General features: G+C 44.9%; 1 protein-coding gene across 1 annotated transcript in view; it reads right to left on the reverse strand.

Moving 5' to 3' along the window:
- Positions 1–18514, reverse strand: part of Ttc28 (tetratricopeptide repeat domain 28) — a 444103-nt gene that overhangs the window by 392969 nt on the left and 32620 nt on the right.

The raw sequence follows: 18514 nt of genomic DNA on the forward strand, positions 1-18514 counted from the left end.
GTACTCAGACAGTGGCACATGAAAGCCTCTGAGATCTCAGGAACCTCCGTGAGGTGACAGTGCTGGAATCAGCAGTCGTTAAGAGTTGAAGTGTCTTATCCCTCAGTGCCTGGGGCAGAAGCGAAGCTTGCAAACCACTGCCCCAGTAAATCTAAAGAAGATTCAACTTATAAAAACTGTAATCCACTCAGAAACTTTTAGGAAACTGTATGGCATAAAAGCACAATGCAGTTTGAAAGGGGAGTGCTTCTGTGTCTACTGCTCCACACTAGAACGGGTAAGCTGCTCCTTGAGGACGGAAAGCTTCCTAAACACAGAAGACAGAACGCTGAGGGGAGCAGAGTTAAAGGATCCTGAAGGCCTCAGTCTGATAAGTCGGGGGCGGTCTCCGTGTTGTGTCCCTCAGTCACTGATCACTAACAAACCGCAGCCGGCCTCGCAGGCCGGACACACCCTTCCTGGGGGACTACTGCCTCCTGGGGGTGACAGGGCGTCATGACTCTTCTGAGAAAATACTATAGTAAACAGAAGACGCATGCATCATTTTCTACTGACAATACAATACAAACGCCCCCGAGAGCCTTTAATGACACGGAGCCCTTTCCTAAGTGGGCCTCGTATTTCCTGCAGATAATCTCTTTTAGGTGCCATTTGTATCTGTATCTGACAAATCTAGAGCTAAGTATTTAGAAAGACAATCACAGAAAGTGGTCGTTAATGTGATTAAGAACATCAGAGCTGGTGCAGCACGCTGCATTTTCAAAACACGTGGCCGGCGTTACGTGACTGATTTTTACGACATTCTTTGGGTCAATACTACCACCATCTTTTTACGGACAAGTAAACAGCAAGGTTAAGTGAAGTAGCAGAGATTCAAGAACTAGTCAGTAACTAATCAGCAAAGTGCCTCTGGAGAATGAGTGAATGTAAAATAGAAAACACTAATACATTCATTCGTCTCGAATAGCCCCTGACCTATCTCCAGGAAAAATTAATTATTCTCTCATCTGTGGCTGCATAGCATTTTATAGGTCCTGTTATAGGACTTAACACTTCCCTATTCCAGTTTTGCACTGACAGTCTCCCTAACTAAACTGTTCCCCCACGGAACTTTGCAGTGTCCAGCACAAAGCAAGACACAAAAGAGAACCATTCGTTCAGAGGACACAGTGGGGGAAAAGGAATCGAGGTCCCTCCTGTCCTGGATCTTCTGTTCTAGGAAGGAAAGACAGATGAGCAAGAAACAAAAACAATCAGGTATCGAGAAAAGTCACAGAGAAAATTCAAATCCAACACTGTGACTAAGGGCGGCTAAGTGGTTACATTAGGCTGGGCAGTGAGATCCTAGCAGATAGCTGTCTGTTAGAACATGGAGGAAAGACCACTCCAGGTAGCAAGTAGGAAGAAAAGAAAATGTACAAGGAACAGGAAGGCAACAAATGAAGACTGTGTATGATGGGCAAAAGGGTGAGGAATAAAACAGAATTGGCAAGGCCAGGTCAGCACTTTCCTGGGCCATGACAGGAATCTTATTCCAAGTGACAAGGGAGGAAAGTAAGTCCCACAATACACACTTGCTGATTTCAATTGCTGAATTTGCCTAGTAGGTGGCACTAAAAGGAAAACGAATCTTTAGAAAGAAAAAATTATGAGGCTATTTGTTGGGGAGTTTTCCATTTTAATGAATTACTTTTTAGTGAGAAGTCATTTTATAATTCAATCTTCAGACTAAAGGATATCCTTCCGCAATGTCCACTCACATTGTAATAAAAGACAGAGTAATGACACTTGGACAGGCATTGCTGAAAGAAACTGAGGAGCTCCTGCACAAGCCACCACACATCACAACAACCGCCCTGCTGATCACTGACTTGTCTTGCAAAGCCTCAGGAATGTCCACAAAGCTCACCATGAGGGCCAGGCAGACATCTGCAGAGGAGGCTCCTGAGTGGAAGCATGGAAGAAGCATGAAACATCACACACCTTGTCCTCTTACCAGGGACACTAGAATGAAAAAGGGACGTGTGAGAACACTTCTCACCCTATTAACTGAACAAACACAGCCTAGAAGGTGCGTCTTTCACCCAAGACATTGTATCTAATGTCAACCCACACCTCTAAGAGCCAGTGACACTCAGCTCACACTCATGGTAGGTGGCAGACCACCGAACATGTTAGATTTCATGTACCTTCTGCCTTTCATGCGTTGACAATTGTCATTAAACACATAAAACTGCCACCTTAGCCACGTTTGCACTGTCGTGCTGCAGAGCTTCTGAGTGGCTCCATCTTGTGATCTGAAACTCCATCCTCTGAGCAACGTCACCCCGCGACCACCACCATTCTGCTGTCACTCCACTTCTTAACCTTTAACACTACACTATAAAAATACCCACGCCCTTACCAAAAACCCATGTGCACCGACATAAGACCTGGTGTTTTAGGTTTACTTTAAACACAAGTTTACCTGTTTTCTAAACCAAAATGCAAATACGAGAGGGCAAAGAAGTATCTTCAATATTTGGGCAAAAGCACAGCAGAAGTGACAGACATTCACTATAGTGCACACGGCACTTCCAGACTGCCCTGAACAGCACCAAAGTCATCACAGAGAGGCAGGTTCCGTGTACGGGAAAGTGATGAAGCTTAGGGAGAAAGTAGACTGGATTGAAAATAAATGACCCAAGTTTGTCAATGGCCTAACAGACAATAATAAAATCTTCAAGTTTAGCCCTTTATATCTTACAAGGAACGAGCATCTTCGTGTGCCAGTTCATTTAGTCAGATCACAATCCCTCTCAGGTCTGTTTTCTTTATCTATAAAACAGGGATAAAAATATCTACCACACTGATCTCACGGGATGAAAGTATGGCAGGGAATGAAGCAGTAAATTGAAACACAACGTCAACACTGGAAACACTAGTGCCTGCACAGATTATCTAAAAACACTCAAAACGCATTGCTTATAGCCAAGGAACAGGTGATAGGCTGCTATGCATGTAATTATTTGCTCAATATTTATGAAATTATTTACAGAGTATCATAGATATGAAGAGGCATATTCCTCTATCCATCTGTGACATAAAAAGCAAACTCTTGCGGGAAGAGTGGCTCAGTGGTAAAGCACCTGCCTAGCAAGCCTAAGGCCCTGAGTTAAAATGCTGGTGCCACAAAAAAAAAAAAAAAAACTCTTAAATCTGCTAATGGTGAAGTCAAAGCTAAAAGCTGGCTATAACATAAATCCATACACTAAACGCAGCCAGAAAGAAAGTGCACTGGAGGGACAGGATTGTAGGTGTGGTTTTTCATAACACATATTAGCGAATCTTTAATGTACTCTAAGTAACTTTTTCCCAAAGTTATTACTTTTTGAGTTAATGATTTGGGAGGCTGAAACACTAACTCAATGAAATACTTACTCAATGAAAATTATAAGACCACAAACACATACAAGATTCTTACAAGACATATTACTACTGCTCTCGGAACAGAACCCTATCTCTTAGACAACACACTGTTACAAACCTGTATTGCAGGAACACCGTGGTGTATTCCTGTAATCCCAACTACCTGGGAGGCTGAGGCGAGAGGATCACAGTCAGACCCTGCCTCAAAAATAAAAGCCTAAAGGCTGGGGGTGTGGCTCAGTCACAGAGCACCTGCATAGAACACCATGGATTAACATGAAAAAATCCCACATCTCACTTCTTTCCCCCAGAGGTACTGGGGTTTGAACTCATGGCCTTGAGCTTGCTAGGCAGGTGCTCTACCTCTTGAGCCATGCCCCACGCACTTTTTTTTCCATAAACTGTTTTTCAGATAAGGTCTTGTGTTTTCACCTGGGGCAGGCTTCAGATCCTTTGATCCTCCAGCCTACACCTCCCACACAGGTGGACCTAAAGGCACTTATCACCCCACCTAACATACTGATTGAGATGGGGTCTTGCTAACTTTCTTTTTGGTGGGGGAGGGCTGGGCTGGCCTCAAACTGAGATCCTCCCAATCTTTCCTTCCCAAATAGCTGTTTACAGGTATGAGCCACCCAGCTTAGTCCCTATCTCACTCTTTAAATGGTGGCTGTACAGAATTTGAGTCATGAAAGTCATATAAAATCCTTCCTGCTAGTGCAGACATTTTTAAAAGAAAAGTAAAAGACAGATCACTTATCTCCATCCTTAAATTGTATGATTTAGTTTGCATTTGGCCCACACCGACTGAATATAAGGGGGCGTTAGATTATAGCAGGAAAGGCATTACCACAAGCTGAACTTTTGGAAATAACTCTTCAGAATCACTTTTTAACTCCTCCCATTTGAAAGGAATGCTTTGCTTCTCACCCCACTTGCTAAGCTTCTAAAGCCAGCTTGGCACATTGGCACACCAAGCTGCAGCGAAGCTGGTATCACTGTGATTAGGTATTGTCTTGGTGGGACACACGACAGAGTGATGCTGTGCGAGGCCTGCAAACAGGAGGTCACAGAGGGAGGTCTCAGCGACTGTAAGTGCCCTGAGATCTGAAGGTTCTACTTTACATAAATACTGACCAGAGCTGCAAGCCAGTTGTCCCCAAAGTCTCTGCAAGCAAAGTCTCCCCAGAACATAACAAGCCGGCCACCGCTCGATGAAGTTCCATTCTTTCAGTCAATTAAACCATGCAGGTTGTCAACTGTAAAAAATACAGGTTGTCAACCATAATTCTTCCACTTTCCCTTGCCCTTCTATTTTTCCTTCAAATATTATCGAGGGGGCTGGGATGTAGCTCGGTGGTACAGCACTTGCCTAGCATGCGTGAGGCCCTGGGTTCAATCCCAGCACCAGAAAAGACAAAAAATATATATATATTATTGAGGGCCTATAGCATGGTAAGTCAACATAGTTTACAACTGTCACAGAACCTTCATAAAAGTAATAGTATAATTAAGCCTTGTTTAGTTTCTCTGAAAAAAAAATACATTCAAAGGCACGTATCACAATAAACACATTAATTAAATACGGCAAATACTGATAGAGTATTCATAACCAGAACAACTTTGCAATGTACAGTTCTACAAACATGCAGGAAACTCTTATAAAGATGACATTGTGTAATACATACTAAACAATTGCAACATACGCTGAACAATTCAAACTTTTAATCACTTCAAAGAATACTCATGAAACAACCCAAAGTGTCCATCCAGATGAAACCAGGACAGGCTGCCTAGCTAGAACAGTCAGCTGCTCACGTTCCAGGTGCGGACGAGCCTGGGAAACTCTTCCTACAGCCAAGAGCAAGCTGCATTTTCCTCAGTACTGCGCAGCTTTCACCAACACACAGCCACATGAACGGAGGGGATTATTCCCGTGTGTACTTGACACTCACTGCTCTAAAAACACGTCTCTTCCTCAATGTACTTCCAGAGAGCAAATCGCACTTCTCCGAAAACCCAAATTGACTTTAAACCTAAATTTAATATTTTATCATTAAGAAAAAAAGGGGCTGGGCACCATGACACACACTTGTAGTACTCTTGCTACTGAGAAGTCTGAGGCAGGAGGATCACTCGAGGTCAGCGGTTCAAGGTTACCTAGGCAACATAGTGAGACCCCATCTCAAGAAAAAAACACTTATGTGGAGAATCACACTTATAATCTCAGTACTTGGAGACTGAGACAGGAGTATCAAAAATTGGAGGCCTTCCTGGGTTGCATAGCAAGTTCAAGGGCAGCCTTAGCTTAAATAGAGAGACCCTGTCTCAAAAAACAAAAGAAAAAGAAAAAAACACACACATGTATATGACTTTATTTTTCTGGGACTATGGGTTGAGCTCAGGGCTTTGTGCTTGCAAAGCAGGCACTCTACCCAAGTTCATTTGCTCTAGTTATTTTGGAGATGGAGGTCTTGAGCGCTATTTGCCCAGGCTGGCCTCCAACTGCAATCCTCCTATCTCAGCCTCCCAAGTAGCTAGGATTACAGGCCTGAGTCACCGACACCCAGCTTGTATAAGTGTGTGCCACCTGTAAGTCTAATTTTCCTTAGGAGACCTCTTTAGAACCTACCTCGTAAAATGGTTTTTTTTATAAATATTCTTAGAGTTTACACATTGAATGATTAGAATCATAATAAGCTTCTTACAGAAAACAGACTGAGACTTTTGGAAATGTATGAAATTGCATACCATACTACTCTCAGCTATTTAATTCTTAATCAGTGAATACCCCATCCATAATGTTCTATTCTGAGAGTTGCCAACTGGTTCCAAAAGGTGGGCCATGGTTTCGTTAGTTTACTCCACTGTGAAGGAACAGGGCCCCACCTAAAGAGACTTGGTACGAAGATTAGAAAGTGTAAAGGCAGACGAATGCGAAGGAATTCAGGAGCGCATTCTACCTAAGCCAAGATTCAGAGCAGAGCATATTCTGCGCACACACACACACACACAGGAGCAAGGGCCAGGCATGTAGCTCTCTTTGGTGCACATTACACAGCTCAAATGCTGACTGGGCCTGTGGAATTACTCTGAATACCACCTCCTATTCCAGAGTACTCTGCCTGACCCCTGCACAGAGGAGCACCCAGCAGGAAGGTTCTAGATACACAGAGGCACTAAAATACTACTTTTCCCTCCGTGTTATCAAGCTGAGGAAAGAGAGAAGGAGTGGCTCCTCAGATGACGAGATTTAGGCAAGTAGTGCAAACCAGCAGCAGTGAACTACGGGTTAGGCAGTACGGATGAAGGCTGACAGTCAAAATCAAAGCTAAGGGAGATATGATCACAGTGAGCAAGGTCAAGGCGCCAGCCAAGGAAACAGCAATCAGCAACCCAGAGTGGCTAAAGCCCAGTAAGTCAAGTAGACTACGTAAAATGTGCCAGGTGGCTCAGACCTGGTGCCAGTCTGCCTACCTAGAGGTTCCTAATATATTTCTTGCCAGGTGATTGATCCCGGACCAGAAAGGAAAGGGTGTCCATAAAGACCACACCAGAGCGATCACTGAACTGTGGATGGGGTCTGCGGCCAGGGTAACAGTACTGCATCAATGTTCAGAGGTGTACATGGGGGTGGGGCAGAGTAACACACTCTGAACGACACAACGTGATCAGACATCACGTCTATAATGAACTCTCAAAGGGCTCCAAAAAATAGCAATAAGAAAATAATAAAATGTTAAAAATTCGGGGAGCAAGATGACAGGTAGTCCAGAATGTATATACTTGATTTCTCTGTATTTTCAAAATTTAAAAATAAAAACATAGAAATAAAAACTTCAATGCTTTGACAATGAAGAACAGTTTATTTAAAAAGAACGGTCTAAATTAATAAAATCACTTCAAAATAATTTTTAAAAAATGGAATGTTTTCTCAATTCAGTATAATGCATCTGAAAATTCATGTAAACTTATAAAAACATGAAGCTGTTAAACTTCACAGGACTTCCATTAGCCAGATATAGTAATTGTCTTTAAATTAAATTAGAAGGTACTCTTTCCACAGGATTCAAATGAAGACAGTAACATAAATACCAGGCAAATTCATCTGCAGGTAATTTTTAAAATATGATAATATAAAAACAATGCTTTCTAACAGCCCTCTTCAAAACACAAACCACGTACTACTTCTGAAATCTGAGTCAATCCCTGTAAAAAAAAGATCACAAATTTACAATGACTTCCAGTGTTGTTGTCATAACAAAATAAAAGAAGAATGTTTCAGTCTGGGTATTAGTGATTCTAAAAGAAATTAATTGTTTCAGTTTCCAAAAGAAATTAATTTTATTTAAGTATGCTGACAGTCTACCAATGTTATCACTTTAAAGTAGTTTTGGGAAAAACTATTTCTTTGCCAGCATTCCTGGAACTGCTTTTGTAACTTCTAATCTGAAATGTTTTTATGAAATCACTGGAAAAGCCTAGGATACTTTTGTACATTTATTAAGATAAAAGGTGCTAACACTTTCCTTACAGGAGAAAAGACCAAAAGAAACCTTTCAAAGTTGTGTGTTCTAATGAATTTTAAACGTCAGCACAAAGCGCATATCTGCATAGCAATTAGTATCACTGTTGAGCAAGAAACTTTCTCTTCATTCAAAACAATGCATGCAAACTGTGGATTGATAAACGAACACTGGCAGTCAGACTGGTTTCTTATCACCTTTATAGTTGGTCTTTAGAAAGGACAGGCCATTCTTAAAGGAATTACAGAAAGGAACCAGAGAATTAAATAAGCGAGCTCCCATTTCCTGAGTCTCAGTTGTGGCAAGGCCTCCTCCCCGCCTGACTCCCTGGATCGTTTCCTAAGGACCCAGCATCCATAGTAAAGTAGTTGTTTCTAGCCAACAAAAGCCCGGTTTCCAAGGAGATCCTCTGGACTCTCTCATTGCTGTTGGCTGATATTTATGAGACAATCTCCTCTTGGTAAAACCTGACTCTCAGATAAGCAATAATACACTAAAATTCAAATGTACACATTTGCAACTAGACAGTGACGACCAGGGGTGGGACTGACAGCAACGACAAACAGAAAGCTACCAGCCGAAGGTGGTAACTAGAAAACATACTTCTGTTTGTGGCCTTATCTTACAGCACCCTGCTGCCCCTGTCTCCTAGGCAAAAGGTGCTAACACCTCTCACAACAGTGGGGCTTTCCACGTTCCAGCAGAGGGCGCTCTTCTGCAGTCAGGGACCATGAGCAGCTTACTCACCAGACTTTCCTCTACAAATAAAAACTCCAAAGATACTCAAGTATTACGTTTATAATGTGAAACAGTATGTACCTGTTAAAAATAACTGTAGACTGATAGAGAAACACATTGCAAAGGTAACATTTAAAACCTTTCAGTTTGGGGACAGTGTGGTGGGACACACTTGTGCTCCCACTTCACAGGACAGCAAGAAAGGAGTTTGCAATCCAGCACCCACCCAACACCAGCTAAGGGAGTAGCACAAGTGGCAGAGCACCTGCCTAGCAAGCATGAGACTCTGAGTCCAAACCCCAGTACCACCAAAACATTTTGTCTGTAATCAAAAAAAAAAAAAAAAACTTTACGTTTTCTTTTTAAAAGTATAGAGGTGTATGTATGTGAGTGCACATGTATGTGTGTAGATGAACTGCAAAAGGTCTTGAAAATACAAAAACTGGATAAAATAGCTCTACAGAATAGAATGGGAGTGAGCAACAAAAGCAGGAAAATATGCAGCGGGAGAGATGGATGGATGGATGGATGGGTGGCTGGATGGATGGGTGGATGGATGGGTGGATGGATGGGTGGATGGATGGGTGGGTGGATGGATGGGTGGGTGGATGGATGGGTGGGTGGGTGGCTGGATGGATGGGTGGATGGATGGGTGGGTGGATGGATGGGTGGGTGGGTGGGTGGGTGGATGGGTGGGTGGGTGGGTGGGTGGGTGGGTGGGTGGATGGGTGGATGGGTGGATGGATGGGTGGGTGGGTGGGTGGGTGGGTGGGTGGATGGGTGGATGGATGGATGGGCAGGCGGGCGGGTGGACAGGCAGGTGGATGGGTGGACAGATGGGCAGGTGGATGGGTGGACAGATGGGCAGGTGGATGGATGGATGGAGGATGAGTGGATGGGTGGGTAGATGGGTGGGTGGGTGAGATGGTGAGTGGGTGGATGGGTGGATGGATGGATGGGCAGATGATTTTGGTTGTTGGTTTGGCAGTAGTGAGGGTACTCGGAGCCTTGCTCTTGCTAGGAACACGCTCTACAGCTTCGCACACTCTGAAAGCCCTTTTAGTGTTGGTTTTTGTTTTTTGTTTTTGTTTTTGTATTTGTTGGCAGCACTGGGATTTGAACTCGGGGCCTACACCTTGAGCCACTCCGCCAGTCCTTTTTTGTGATGGGTTTTTTCAAGAGAGGGTCTCGAAAACTATTTGCAGGCTGACTTTGAACCACGATCCCTCCTGATCTCTGCCTCCTGAGTAGCTAGGATTACAGGGGTGAGCCACTGGCACCAGCAAGTGTTGATTATTTTTGAGATAGGGTCTCACTTTATGCCCAGGACATCCTCAACCATGACCCTCCCATTTGTGCTTCCCCATATAGGTGGGATGACAGATGCACAATACCACACCCAGCCAATGGTTGAGATAAGGTCTCAGAAACCTCTTGCTAAGGCTGGTCTTGAACCATGATCCTTCTTATCTCTGCCTCCTAAGTAGCTAGGATTACAGGCTTGACTCATCCCGCCCAGCTTATATAATTTTTTAAATTTGAAAACTTTTGTTTGTAGATTGGTCCAAAGGACCTGAACATGGCTTCAAATGCATACAAAGTGTAAGTCGGTCACAAATTCTATGACTAGGCGTATGAGACAATGATCTACATTAATAAAAATAAGCCGTTCGTGCTCAAGGATAAACGAGCAAAAACAACTGTCTTGGTAAAGACGTCTGAAACATTAACAAAGTGACAGGCGGTTATGATGAATTTAGCTTATGACAGTGACAGGGTTCAGGACATGATACCCCAAAATATGCAACATTGGCAAATTGCTCTAAAACAAAGGAATCTGAGGAACAGCACATGTAGACAAACCTCCCAAAAACATCCCAAAGCAAGTCCTAAGCCCCTTTCTGAGAAGGGCCTATCCTATGCAGTGAGAAGAGGAAGAAGAGGAGTGATCTTAACTCCAAGGACGGAGAGACACAGGAAAATCGAAATGATGGCCTCATGGAGTGCCACCCAGTTCACACCTTCAGCATGTGCCCCCGTCCTGTCACATTTCCCATGACTTCCCGCTCATTATCAAGCCTAGCATAAAAACTAAATTTTCAGCTCCTTAAAGATGAAAATTACAAAGCCAACCACTGAAGACAGTGAAATTTACTACAAACACTCACTGTAAATTTAGTATTTGATTTATAACTTTTAATGTCATGAAGCCGCACACAGATGTTAAGAAACGTGATCAGGTAAAAAGAAGTTCTAATCCTGGTTTTGGGGGGCTTTTCCTCTGTAGCTCTAGGCAACCTGCATAAATCTCCCCGAACCTTGCCTTTCCTATAAAGAGGAGCCAGCACACCTGTACCGATGACTGTGCCGAGGACCAGTCTGTCACTGGTGACAGGCAGTGGCCCAGGTCCCTTGACATCTCTGTTTCCACCATGGGGAGCTCCAGCCTGGCTGGGTGTCATCATCCACCCCGCCGGCCCTACTCTCTTGACATCCTCTACTTCCCATTTAGTGCTTGTGTCAGAGAATAAAGATTTCCAAAAATCTACTCTTCCATAAAAGCAATGCACAAGCAAAACTGGTCAGAATCAACATTTTCAAAACTCTGGAAGTTAACCAACAACTTGTAACAATTCCAGAAGTGTTTCTTCAGAGAAGCAGCTGGATGTCAAGTCAAAACAGGGAGCTATGGACAAACTTGCACTGTTTCTGTCCCATTTCCCCAGTCCTGTGACCGATCTGAAAACCAGCAGCCTTTCACCCAAAATTGGTAAGAAACAGGTTAAGATCCAATGAAGGGGTCAGAATGGTATGGAGCTTCCAAAAACACCCACCCCCAGAAAATAACCAATAAGTCACCTATCTAGAAACTCCTGGGAAGTTCCAGTCACAAGACTTTAAGCCAGCACGGCAGCTCAACCCTGTAATCCTAACTACTTGGAAAGCAGAGATTGGGAGGATCACAGTTCAAAGCCAGTCCAGGCAAAAAGATTTCGAGGCCCCCATCTTAACCAACAGCTGGGCACAGTGATGCACACCTGTCATCCCAGTTACACATGGAAGCACAAATAGGAAGACAGTGATCCAGGTCTACCCACGCATAAAGCAAGACTCTATCTTAAAAACAACCAATGCAAAAAGGATGGGGAGTGGCTCAAGTGGTGGAGCATCTGCCTAGCAACTAAGAGGCCTTGAGCTCGAACCCCAGTACTGCCAAAAAAAAAAAAAAGACTTTATCTGACCTGACTCGGAGAGTTCTTCCTAAAGTATGCATCAAACCCAATCAGTGGCAATTGGTAAAGATCTGAGAAGACCCTCATCTCTCACTCTGGCTGCCTGGGACTCCGCACAGACAGGTTGTGAAAGCTAAGACAGAGTGGTGTGTTGCTAAAGTGCTGACACTGTGCCCAACACGTGGGGACTCCTTGGCAATGGCTCGGAAATTTACTGGCTCGAGGCACCTGAGGAGTAGCCAAACAAAGAATACAGACTGTACAGAATTAAGCTGGGAAATGCACTGACACAATGGGCAACAGCGACAGAAGACGACGGGCTCTAGTTCCAAAGCTGCCATGTTCTCTCATCTTAAATGTCTGCTTCTTAGGGAAAAAGTGACAGCACAGATAGAAACAAGTAAGTACCACACGTACTGGGAAGAAAAGCATCCATAGGAACTGGAGGACTGCAGATGATGGACTTTCTACACACAGAGGTCTGGGGCGTAGCTCAAGGGTAGAGCACTCAGCCTAGCATGCACAAAACTAGAGGTTCAATCCCCAGAACAAAAAAAAAGTGAGCATGAGGTCTCACTACGTAGATATGTCAATAGGAGATGGAAATTGTATATATTCTTATAGAAGGTACAGGAACTGTGGCATTAAAAATTACAGTGATCAAAAAGAGAGAGTCACTACAAGGGCTCAGACAGAACACTGGGCAACCTGAGGAAGAGAACCTTCTGAGAACAGAACCAAAAGAGTCAAAATAAACAGAAAGTGGAAGAACAGCCAGGCAGTGTCGAGCTCACCAACCTACGCAGGATAGGGCTCAGGAGGAGGGCAGAAGAAAGGCAGGGGAATATTTTAAGAAAACAGTGGCTGTAAATTTCCCAAATGCTGTTTTTTTAAAATACATTAAAATAGCAAGGTATGTGAGTAATGTACACACTCATCCACACACGAATGGACTGTCACACCCACACACCCACGCACACCGAGGAATACTATTTGGCCTTAAAAACAAAAGAGACATGAAAGTAGAGGGGGACTATTAGGAGAAAGAAAAGGAACAGCAAGAGGGTGACAGGAAAGGGAGCAAGAGAAGGGAACAGGGATGAGCATGACAAAGTACTTTATGTATACATATGTATGAATACATAACGAAACCCATTATTTTGCACTAATAAAAAGTCTAACCATTACACATTCAACAAGCTCAATGAACTCTAGTAGGATTACTCAAACTCACATCTAAACACATAGTACTCAAATGTGCAAAAGCCGAAACAGAATTTTGAAGGCAGCAAGAGAGAAATAACTAATCACATGCCAAAAAAAAAACCCTTTTAAATCCTTTATAAGATTGTAAGATTCACCATGGGGTCCAAGAAGCAGTAGAATGACCTATTCGAAATCCTGAAAAACAATGTCAACCAAGATTTCTGAAACCAGCAAAACTGTCCTTCAAAAATGAAGACACAATTGAGATATTCCTAGAAAACAAAAACTGAAAGCATTTGTCACTAGCAGACACACTCTACAAAGCATGAAGAAAGTCTTCCAGGCTCAAATGAAAGGCCACTAGACAGTGACTGGGGTCCACATTAAGAAATGAAGAGGAGGGCTGGCGCAGGGGCTCCCGTGGTAGAGTTGCCTGCCCAGCAAGCACAAGGCATTCCTCTGTGTTCTTTCCCTAGGGCACCTTTAATGGACACGACTACTCATGTGACTCCTAACTCACACTAAAGTGACAGTGACTCCTTGTCTCTCTTGTCGTAAAGATGCGACTCAAAAAGATTCCAGATCAGAAAGACAAAGGATAAGAAGCATGATTAAAACAGGCACAACTAAAGAGAGACGCACCCTAGGACTGAAGGTACATGAACACATGCCATACCACGTATGATGTGACGAAGAGTAAGACAGAAATTATAAGAAGGGCCACAGACTCCTCCCCTCTGTACAAATGCTCTTTAGGAAATCCCCTCCCATACTGGCTCAGCGCACGGCCATACGGATTATTTGAGCCCATGGGACAACAGCAAACATGGAACACACAGTTTAAAAAGTACTGTGCTAACCGGGCAACACTGGCTCGAGTCTATAATCCTAGCTACTTGGGAGAATGAGATCCAGAAGATCAAGGCCAGCCTGGGAGAATAACTCATAAGTCCCCACCTCCAAAATAACCACAGCAAAATGGACTGGAGGTGTGGCTAAAGTGGAAGAGTGCTTTGCAAGCACAAAGTCCTGAGTTCAAACCCCAGTCCCACCCAAAAAAAAAAAAAGTGCTGTGCCTCTGTGTCTGCACTCTCTTGCAGTGTCCTGGAATCCTGCACTGCTATGCTAGGAAACCTCTTGTAATTGGTTTAAGTAGGGCGGGGAAGAAGATGGGGGTGGGAGATGAGGGAATCCAACCAATGTACGATATAAGGCTATTCGGAATTGGCACAATGAATCCCCCCATACAATGAATAATAAAAGTGAGAAAAATAAACAAATAAATAATTTAAAATTTTTTAAAGCAACAGGCTAAGTTATTCAAAAGAGTATAGATAGTGAAAAATAAGTCTTTCCTCTGCAATAAATTATCTTAATAAAATGTTTTAGCTTTTTTGGCATCATCATTCTTTCTAAAAAACTAACTGGCAGGAAAAGAAAGGATTCGTAACATTACTGAGATCATTATAAGGGAAAAATGCTCAAAAAAGAACTGAGAGGCCAGGTGTGATGGCACACACCTGTAATCCCACCTACTCAGAAGGTGGAGAAAGTACATTCTCATTTCAAGGGCAACCCAGGCAAAAGTTGGCAAGACCCTCACTGAAAATAAGCCAGGTGTGGCAGCAATGACAGAAGGTAAGAACGGCAGTAGCAAGCACCCTGACTGAACTGATACCCAGGGGACCCGCCTCTCAGCTGCAGAGAACACCATGGAGACTCACCAGGACAAAACTTATGCTGGCGATAAAACAAACGTCGGCAAGTGAGAAAGCACTGCTGTGAGAAAAATATGTTCTTTGAACACAGCATCATGAAATTGAGAAGTCAACAAAAAGATAAGCAAGCTAACACCAATATTTGAAAAGTAAACAACACACTTCTACGAAATCCATGAAACAAAGATATTCTCACAGTGAAAATTAGAAAGTATTCTGAACTGAATGACAGCAAAAACATATGACAAAATTTATGGGATAAAGCAGCCCGGGGATGGTGGTGCACATCTATAATACCAGCACTTGGTGGCTGAGGCAGAAGAATTCCTGAATTTGGAGTCATGTTGGGCTACATAGTGGGTTCCAGGCCAGACCCTATCTCAAAAGAACAACAAAAAAAAATAGGCTGGAGTTGTGGCTCAAGCAGTAGTGTGCCTGCTAGCAAGCATAAGGCCCTGCGTTCAAACCCCAGTACAGAAAAAAAGAAAAGCTTTCCTCCAAGAAAAGGACAGGAGCACTGTGGGGGTGAGTTCAAGTGCAATATACTTGATACATTGTGACAACCTCTGCAAATGCCACAGTGTACCCCCACCCAGCACAACAATAAAAAAAGAGAAAGAAAAGCACAGGCACAGATGGCTTCATTGAAGCAGTCTCTCTCGTAAAGGAGAAATAATGCATTCGGACGAAATCGCTCAACACCAGAAGCACGCAGAGCCACGGGGCGGAGAGCAGGCTGCAGGCCGCCCCGTCGCAAGCGCGGGGCTCTGTCTGTGACTGCGGCAGAACCAGCACGAGGAGGGCACGTGACGACCCCGCACATGCGCACTGCGCACAAGCGCGCGCCTCGCTCACGTTCCCGGATGTCGGACTTTTTAACGAATTTACACTCTGCATCCAACAACACGTGAAGACTAACCCCGTGAACCCGCTCCTGATTCGACGTGAGATAAATTCATTAAATCTACTAGATTAACGGACTAAGGAGAAAATGTCAACGGCGCCCCACAACCGTTCATCCCAGGACTGACAAGTATCGCCCCTCGGTGAACAGCTCCATGCTCCCCACAAGGAGGGGGGAGGGCGGAGGAGGGGCGGGGGGGAGGGGGGAGGAAGGGGGAGAAGGGGAGGGGGGATGAGGGGCGGGGGGGAGGGGGGAGGAGGGGCGGGGGGGAGGGGGGAGGAGGGGGTAAGGGGGAGGAGGGGCGGGGGGGAGGAAGGGGGAGGGGGGAGGAGGAGGGGAGGGCGGGGGGGGGGGGAGGAGGGGAGGGGAGGGGGGAGGAGGGGAGGGGAGAGGGGGGAGGAAGGGGGAAGGGGGAGGAGGGGCGGGGGGGAGGAGAGGCGGGGGGAGGAGGGGCGGGGGGAAGGGGGGAGGAGGGGGGAGGAGGGGAGGGGGGAGGAGGGGAGGGGGAGGAGGGGAGGGGGAGGAGGGGAGGGGGGGGAGGAGGGGAGGGCGGGGGGGAGAGGAGGGGAGGGGAGGGGGAGGGGGGAGGAGGGGAGGGGAGGGGAGAGGGGGGAGGAAGGGGGAAGGGGGAGGAGGGGCGGGGGGGGGAAGGGGGAGGAGGGGCGGGGGGAGAGGAGGGGAGGGGGAGGAGGGGCGGGGGGGAAGGGGGGAGGAGGGGAGGGGGAGGAGGGGAGGGCGGGGGGGGGAGGAGGGGAGGGGGAGGAGGGGAGGGCGGGGGGGAGGAGGGGAGGGGGGAGGAGGGGCGGGGGGGAAGGGGGGAGGAGCGGGGAGGAGGGGAGGGGTTGTGCCCCCCACCGCTGCGGGCCCTGTGAAGTGGCCCCAGCAAAGCAGACTAACCCTGACACACATGATGCCCAAGACAAACAAGGCAAGGAAGAAACTGCACCCAACACGGTAATGTGCCTAGAAAATCCAAACAACCTGTAAAGAAGGAACCTAGTAGAACTCAAAAGGTGAATCTAACAGGGTCACATGATACACAGGACAAAAATATTTTTATTGCCATAGACTCACAATATTGGAAAATTAAAAATTGCCGGGCAATTTCTAATGGCGTCAAAAAAAAAAAAAAAGTGCCAAACACAGTGATACATGCCTATTGTCCCAAATACTTGGGAGGCTGAGACAAGAGAATTGCTTCAACCCAGGAGTTCAAGGCCAGCCTGGACAACACAGTAAGACTCTATTTCAAAAAGAAATTTGCAGGAAAATGGATGGAACTGGAGAGCATCATGGTAAGTGTGAAAAGCCAGGCTCAAAAGGTCAAATGTCGCATGTTCTCGCTCATTTGAGAACCTAGACCTCAGATGATGGTGATGATAGTAATGGTAATAATAATGGGAAAGAATGTATGTGGGGCACTGCTGGGGGACCAACACAGGGGAGGAAGAAAAGCAAAGGATCCTGAGGGTGAAGAGGATGGAGGCACGCTGCGCATAGAACTATGGAGACAGTAATGAAACCCACCAAACGCCGTTGGAAAGAGGGGAGAGGGAGGAGGGAAAGGGATGTAATGGAGGGTGAACTTGTTCAAGGTATGCTTTCTGCATAAATGGGATCATTGCAATGAAATCACCTCATAATGTATGATAAATCAAAAAAAAAACATTATTTTGAAATAAATTTAACAAAAGATATGAAAGACCTGAATAAATACTACAGAGAGCTTCTTCAAAGGGACATTAAAAAAGGTCTAATAAAAAGGAGAGATATACCATGTTCATGCATTTGAAGATCCAGTAATGTTAAAATGACAATTCTCTCCAAATTGGTCTAAAAATTCAATTGAGACCCATTAATTTTCCAGTGTGCTTTTTGAAGAGCCTGATTCTACAACTTACATAGAATGCAAAGCCAGAAAACAGTAAAAAAAACTTAGAAAAAGCACACCGAATCTGATATCAGACTTACTGTAAACCCGCAGTTAAGGGCCATTGGGGTGAAGACAAGGATCCACGGATCAATGGAACGAAACAGAACTGAGTATTAGCCCCACACTTAGGTGGTCAGACGGCAAAGATGGCCCCCAACTTGTGATTTTTTTACTTTCTAATGGTGCGAGGTGATAAGCACTCAGTAGAAAATACGATTCAAAGTGTGAATTGTGACATTGCTCTAGGGTGACAACATGTGTTGATGCTGAGCAGGGGCAGTGACAGGGAGCACGGTCCAATCAGTCATGTCATCGTGAGGGTGTGTGACCCTCTACAGCCTACTGCACGGCATGAAATACTCCACAGTGCACTGTGTTGCCAGTATTGTTTGAATATAGAAATACAACTGATTACAGAGATATTCTGCAAAGTCAAATAGACTTTCTGTTAGACAATTTTTCTGGTTAGGTAATTTTTCTGACTCTTGTTTGTTTGCTTTGGGGGTACTGGGGCTTGAACTCAGGGCCTCACACTTACTAGGCAGATACTCCACCACTATAACCACACCTCCAGCTCTTTTTCTCACTTTAGTTATTTTTCAGATAGGGCCTTTTTGGCCCAGGGCCTACCTCAGACTGAAATCCTCCTATGTCTCCCAGGAGCTGGGACCACAGGTGTGCATTCACACTGAACTCGTTGGTTGAGATGGGCTTTCGCTAACATTTTGCTGGGACTAGCTTGAACCACAGTCCTCCTGATTCCACCTCCTGAGTACCTGGGATTACAGGCGTGAGCCACCAGGCGCAGCTGTTTGTTTGTTTTTTGAAACAGCATGTCACTATGTAGC

The sequence above is a fragment of the Castor canadensis genome, chromosome 18 (assembly GCF_047511655.1).
Source record: "Castor canadensis chromosome 18, mCasCan1.hap1v2, whole genome shotgun sequence".
In the NCBI taxonomy this organism is placed as follows: Eukaryota; Metazoa; Chordata; class Mammalia; order Rodentia; family Castoridae; genus Castor; species Castor canadensis.